Genomic DNA, 7317 nt, shown 5'->3' with positions numbered 1-7317 from the left:
CGCACGCGGGCTAGGAGGCGGCGCAAACGGGCTCGCGCGGGCCCGATCCGGGTCCCGCGGGCCGGCGGCGGAGGTGGGAGGAGAGAGAGGGGCGCGGGGGCGACGTGTCGCGCTCGGATTGGTCGAGGGGCGGCGGCGGCGGACGTGTCCGGTGCGCGGAGGAAGAAGGGGCTAGGGTTAGAGGGAATTTCATCCGCGAATTTCGGGGGAGAGGGCATATTTATAGGTAGAGGGAGCTAGGAGAGTCCAAATGAAGCACGGTTTTCGCCCACATGATCGTGATCGAATGACCGAGAGCATAGAGGGGAGTTAGATGGGTTTTGGGCTAGTTTGGAGGGGGTGTTGGGCTGCAAAGAGAGAGGGGCTTTACGGTTACCCGGTTAACCGTTGGAGTACCAAACGACCTCCAAATGGCACGAAACTTGACAGGTGGTCTACCGGTGCTATACATAGGCCGCTTGGCAAGACTCGGTCCATTCCGAGAACGTTTAACACCCACTCACAATGAGAGACGAAAAGGGGAACGCCAGAGGGCATAGGAGTGCCGGATCGCAAACGGACAACGGGGAAAAAGCTCGGATGCATGAGACAAACACGTATGCAAAATGAAATGCACATGATGACATGACAAAATGCACCATGCAAGCAAATGACATGGTAACGACGGCGAATAACTGGCAGACACCTGGCGCCTCGGATCCGGGGCGTTACAGCAACATATAAACGCCGTAGCAAAACAAGTCCAGAACTGAAACCACTTCAGAAGAGTTCAAGAAACAATATCCTGGGAACCCATAATGCTGGCAAGATGCTTAGCAAGCTTATTAACTTTCTCTTGTTTGGCGCTTAAATCCTCCAGCGCTTGTTGTTGCACAAGAAAGTACGCATCTGAATTCTGCAGGGACTTCCTCAGTCCTTCGGCTTCTTGCCGCAGCATAGCTGACTGATACCTTTCAGCTTGTAGCCGAGACTAAAGAAGCCGAAGTGATTCAGGCAGCGAGTTTGAAGAGCTTGTGCCAGCGGTACTGGCCAGTAACTTGAACACTACATCAACGCAGGACTGTGGGGTTTTCTCACTGTCTACAAGATCGTTTTTATCACCTTTCTTGGAGACCAATAGGGTTGTCTCACTATCTTGAACCTTATCTGCATTGCTTTCTCTACCATTGCATAGTGGGGTGCTCTTCTCCAATATTCTGTTTGCATACTACAAGAGAAACAAGCAGACACATCACAGGTTTAGCTTGTAGTATACCAAACTCATTTTGGTAAACCGGTTCAGTAGTAAGGTGGACAGGATAACAGCAAGAAACAAACATACATCTATGTACTATGGTCACTGTATTGTCCATATCATTCTAGTTTATGTTCCCTAATCAAGATAGAGACACAATTCAACTCATATATTTTTAAGACACAACAGCATAGACAGAATATAAGTGTGAGAAACAACATAACATTGGCAGCACTTGTAATGTGCATCACATGAGAACATAATTGTTTATACAACTTAAACTGAAATCAACATAGAGCAAGAAGTTAGAACAACAATCCAGTTAAAGAAATAGGTTTAAAACATACCTGTTGCGCCATTGGAGTTTCAATTGGATCCTTCAAATTCGAAAGTAGTTGGTATGAGTAAATACAGTGATGCAACAGCAAAGGAGTATGGACCATAGCTACGGAATCTGACTTGAGAACAGTTGCTCTTCTGCTTTAAACGTGGAGTTTACTTGTGGTGGTCTTCGTGCTTTGGGCACTGCAGTAGCTTTACAAACTTCTCGTGTGGGGGTACTCTATGGTGGACATGGTGCTTTGTCAACTATAAGTGGGTTACTATCCGCTGGGGTTGCGGTTAGATGGGTTGTAGCTGGTTCTGTGCCCAACAGTGTAAGTGTGCAATCTGGAAGAGTCTCGATTATGTGTGGTGGGGCTAGTTTGTGGGCCAGTACAACCATGGTTCTATCTGCATCGACGGGTAGCACTATCTTTTGTGAAGAATGGGTTTTTGCTCCCTTAGATACTGCCATCACCCCCTCGAATTCAAATGGCTGATAAACAAGAAAAGAAATTGAACGTACAGACATTGTATGATAGACAGATGTGGTAATTCACATATATGTTGTCTAACCAAACAGGACAGCATGACACAATTTCACATATATGATGCCTAACTAAATAGGATAGCATGACACAGTTTCAGATATATGATGGATAACTTAACAGGATATAATGGCATAATTCAACATATGATGAGTACCTAAACAGGATGACATGACAAAACTATATGATGTCTTTCTAAAATAGGTTGGGATGAAATAATTCACATACATGTTGTCTAAGTATACAGGATGGCATGATATAATTGACATAATTGATTCATATACTAAGCAGTTGGCACTCGCATGTATGATCTCTAAACTAAGCAGATAGAATTCAATATTGTGCATATGATGTCTAAACTAAGAAATGCAAGACACCATATGCATCATATGAGAAATATAAATATTGCAACTTAGAGCATACACCTCAGGTGGGATATAGGGCTGGTCATCTGTCTCTGAATCCTCCTCTGAGGAGCTCCCTGTAACCATCGAGATATATGCTTCAACAAGTACCATTGCCTGCTCTAAAGACCTTGTTTTCACTCTAGATTTTTCCATAACTGGCTCAAATGGCTGATACACATGAAGAGTAGTTCAATATACACAGATTGTCGACAAATGGAATACGTAATGAAAAAAAAGATGGCATGAGATAATTCACATATATGATGACTGGCTCCATGGCGGTGCATAATTCACATATATGATAACTGGCTGAAAAACATGGCATTGCATAATTCACATATATGATATAGAAAGCAAACAGGCGGCATTCACACAAAGCATGTCTAATCTAAGCAGATGGCATGGCAATGCAAGACACCATATGCATGATATGAGCAATATAACCCAGCCAAGTTAGAGCATGCACCTCGGAGGGGGGGGGGAATACAACTGGTCATCTGTCTCTGAATCCTCCTCTGAGGAGCTATCTGTAACCACCAAGAAATCTGCATCGACAGGTAGCACTGTCTGCTCAGAAGACCTTGTTTTCACTCCAGATTTTCCCGTGACCGACTCAAATGGCTGATGCACAGGAAGAGTAGATCAATGTATAAACATTGTTGACAAATGGAATACATTATGGAAAAAAATATGGCACGACACAATTCACATATACGATGACTGGCTAAACAGGATGGCATTGCATGATTCACGTATATGATGCCTGGCTAAAGAAGATGGCATTGCATAATTCCCATATACTCCCTCCGTTCCTAAATATTTGTCTTTTTAGAGATTTCAAATGGACTACCACATACAGATGTATATAGAGTGTAGATTCACTCATTTTGTTCCGTATGTAGTCACTTGTTGAAATCTCTAAAAAGACAAATATTTAGGAATGGTGGGAGTATGATATAGAAACCAAACAGGTGGCATTCACATAAAGCAAATCTAAACTAAGCTAATGACATATAAGATGTATAATGTAAGCAATGCAAGGCGCCATATGCATGATATGACCAACATCAGCATGCCAGGTTAGACCAAACACCTCAGGTGGTAAACAGGCATGCTCGGCTCCTTCTGAATCTCCATCTGAACAGTTATCTTCCTCTGGAATACAATCTGGAAATGCAGGAGAGGGGGGGGGCACTTCGCACACCATGGAGCAGCGTCTGCATGACATTATATTCGCACGCAATGGTCTTCTCTTTTTCTCTACATGTTCAGTACGATTGTGTACAATATCTGACATGCATAATAAAAAAAATAGTTAGATTTTGTAAGGCCTAAGGGATGCATGCAAAAATCAAGACTGATGGTAGCAAACGAGTGGATGCATCCAAAACTAATGATAGCAGGTAGATTATAGCTTCAGTTTAAAAACATAGACAATGGATCATGTATTGTTTGTTGCCCACCCAACATGAACCACATAGAAGACCCCAGATGAACCAGATAGTAGACATATACTATTTGTTGCTGGCTCGAAATGAGACCCATGGGCAATTCAAAACTCAAGATTGAACGATAAAGTAGCAGGTAATAATAACCGATGTATAACATAAGCAAATACGAAAGACTGCGACCTCTCTTCCGGAACTGTGTAGTCCTCAGGTTCATCTACTCAGTCGATGATGGTAATGCAGTTGGCCTGGCTGCCGACAACGAGGAAGATGATCTGAGGAGGCAAAAGAAAGTCTGCAGGGGGGATCTCTGCTGCAGTGAACGCTTCTGTCGATGGTGCACCTCAGGTGCGGTGGATGACGACACGGCAAGAGCAGAACATAACACACAGAGTTTTCTTTGACGCCAATCTGAAAATGAAGTAAATCTGTAAGGGCTCCTTAGAATTGGAGGATTCTATAAATGCAAGGAGAGTAAAAACACAGGAATAGGGTAGGAATGCACGTGCAAAACAGAGCATTTGGAAACATAGGATTTCAGTCAACCTTGGTGTTTGGCTCACATGAATTGGAAGAACAGAGGAATGGAGAAACAAAGTGATGCGACGAGTGTACAACCTCTTTGGCATAGTCTTGTGGACCTCAGCATCATTGCGTTGGACGTGGAGGATGGTGATGATGCTGGTGTGACTGTCGGAGGCGGGGAAGAAGATCCGAGGCCTCTAGAAACGGCGCTGAGGGTACTGCTCCATTGTGATGGACGGTTCCGTCATTGGAGCAGCTCCTCTAAGGTGTACGGTGACGAGGCTGAAGCATTACAAGACAGACAACTTTAATTTGAAGTGGGACCCTAACATCATCTGCAATAGATGATGTAAAATACATCACCAAAAAGTGCTAGATGTAAAACGCATCAGCCGCGCCACGGCCGCTCTGACAGATGATGTAAGTACTGTTCACTCAGAACTTAACTGAAGAAAATGAACTTCACAGTTGAAACTGAATTTTACTGTCGAAACTGATTGAACTAGTAACAGAGCATTGCAATAGATGTTTGGTGCATTCGAGCACTAGTAGCAGAGAAGGAGTGATCTAAATCAGCAGACGCTCGAGCAGGGAACGCACTAGCAGAGAGCAAGTCGTGAAGTAGCATAGCGAGCGAGTGCTAAAGCAGCAACTCCTGTAGCTGCCGGAGGTCGTGCAGCAGCAGCAGCAGCGCAAGCAAGAGAAAGAGCAGAGCAGCAGCATGAACGAAAGCAGGAGCAGTGCAGCAGCGCGACCGACAGCAAGAACAGAGCCACAACGCGAGCGAGAGCCGGAGCAATTGCAGCTAGTGCCATTGTCGAATTTGCCACCGAGGAAGCAACGACATGGGGGAGAGACACCATGGATGATGTGGCCGGCGACGACGCCATCGATGGAGACCCGCCATGTCTGCTCGGTGTCGAGCACCGACAGCCCCGTGAGATCGAATAAAAGATAAAATGCAGCGGTGAGTGCAGAACCTCCTTGGTGGCGCCGAGTTGGCCTCGACTTCATCGGAGGAATTGGTGAGGGTGCTGCGGTTCCGGTGGGGCAGGTCAAGACGGTGCTGTGGGGATTGAGGTGGCGCGGTAGACGAGGCGAACATTGGGGCAGCTCCTTGGAGGTAGAGGACGGGGCGGCTGATCCGGCGGGATGACGAGATCGACAATGGATCCTCATCCAATGCGGTGGATGAGGGACGGCAAGCTATTGCGGTGGACGACGTAGTCGGGGATGAGTCTCCGGCTGGGCGGCGGTCGGGAGGCCGACGGAGGAGCGTGGGGTTTCACGGGTTTTGGTGGCCTCGATGTACGAATGGGGGGGCGAAGGGGGAGGGGGAGCCAAGCTTAGGGACGCACTTGTCCGAAATGTAGGGTAAGTTACCAGCGTACCCCCACCGGTTTTGACACCGCGACGTGGAGCTTCATTTCCGGCTGAGGGGTAGAAGGGGGATTTCGCGTGTCTGGGCTGCGGGAGCGATTTCGGATGAGGAGGGAGTTCTCGCGCGCGTCGAAATTTCGGGATAACAAGGCACGGCGCGGGTTGAAGAGGCGGGAGTTTCAAAGCAGGTGAGACAAAAGATACTCGAGCTTGAAAATTTCGGGATAACAAGGTGCGGATTCCTTGTTCGGGAGAACAAACTTAATGTGTAAAAAAACAATTCATACAAGACACAAGAGAGTCATGTCCCCTTTTACTATATTGCTATAGATGCCATTGAAAAAACTACAAGAAAAATGTAAAAAAATCAGGACGACAAGATTACCCTGCATAGTACCAAATCGAGTCGCACTTCCCTCAACAACAACAAAAAACAAATCAATTCCCACCAAAGAAAGAGTAATGTCCCTTTCTATATGATTACAGATGCCATGATCTCGAATTTCAATTTTTGAATCCACATTATGTTGAATTCGAATATATCGTTAGGTGACCTTGCGGTTTATAATTGATGTAGTCGTACATTTTGATCTTACATCATATATGAACATTTTACTCCACCATGTGAACATATATATTGTCGTCTACCATATGGACTAAATTTGAATCAATTTTCCTTATTTGAATACGATTGTTGTCAAGTTATACAATAATTTAAATATTATCTTGATAACAAAAGGACATGCATATAGCAGTAATCATATTTCACTATGAACTACATGTACCATATGCTCTCCAATTCAAATATCTGTATCCATTTTATGTTGAATTCAAATCATAGTACATTATTGGTCTAGGCAGCGAGATGTTCAGGATAACCTAAACCCTATTTTCATACGTATAATTTTTGGCTGAATTGGGACAAGTTTTGGTATAAGCCTCTTGCAAAACCGGAGATTCTCTCAACAAGCCTCGTGGTTCCGAGAGGGGACGTGTCACCTTTGTGTGCGAAATGATATACGCTGCCTCCCCCTGATTTTATTTACAGAGGCAACATAGAACTATATGAGTGCCCTGTTAAATTTTGGAATTATTTCGGGTTCATTTGGCCTTTTTATACATTAATTGAGTTTCTGGACTTTTAATGTGCATAATCTAAATATGAATTGCATGCACATGCTCCGGTGCACCAAAGTGGGTTGAAAAATCACATGTGTGTCCTTGGTTGAATTTCTAGGTCCCATGGAAGAAATGAGAATGAAATCAAACATCTGGGCGTCATGACTCTGCCGAGAACATCGAGAAACTTAGATTTTAAATTCATGTAAATCCAAAACTCGGCTGGAAATCATGAAACTTGGCATGGTGTCATGTCATGGCACTAACATGTTGTGGTAAAAAATTGGGCCGATTTGGAAGCTCGTGGTTCTAAGAGGGAACGTGTCACCTTTGAG

This window comes from Triticum dicoccoides, chromosome 7B, assembly GCF_002162155.2.
Source record: "Triticum dicoccoides isolate Atlit2015 ecotype Zavitan chromosome 7B, WEW_v2.0, whole genome shotgun sequence".
In the NCBI taxonomy this organism is placed as follows: domain Eukaryota; kingdom Viridiplantae; phylum Streptophyta; class Magnoliopsida; order Poales; family Poaceae; genus Triticum; species Triticum dicoccoides.
The sequence above is the reverse complement of the archived record's forward strand: the minus strand, read 5'-3'. Positions refer to the sequence as shown.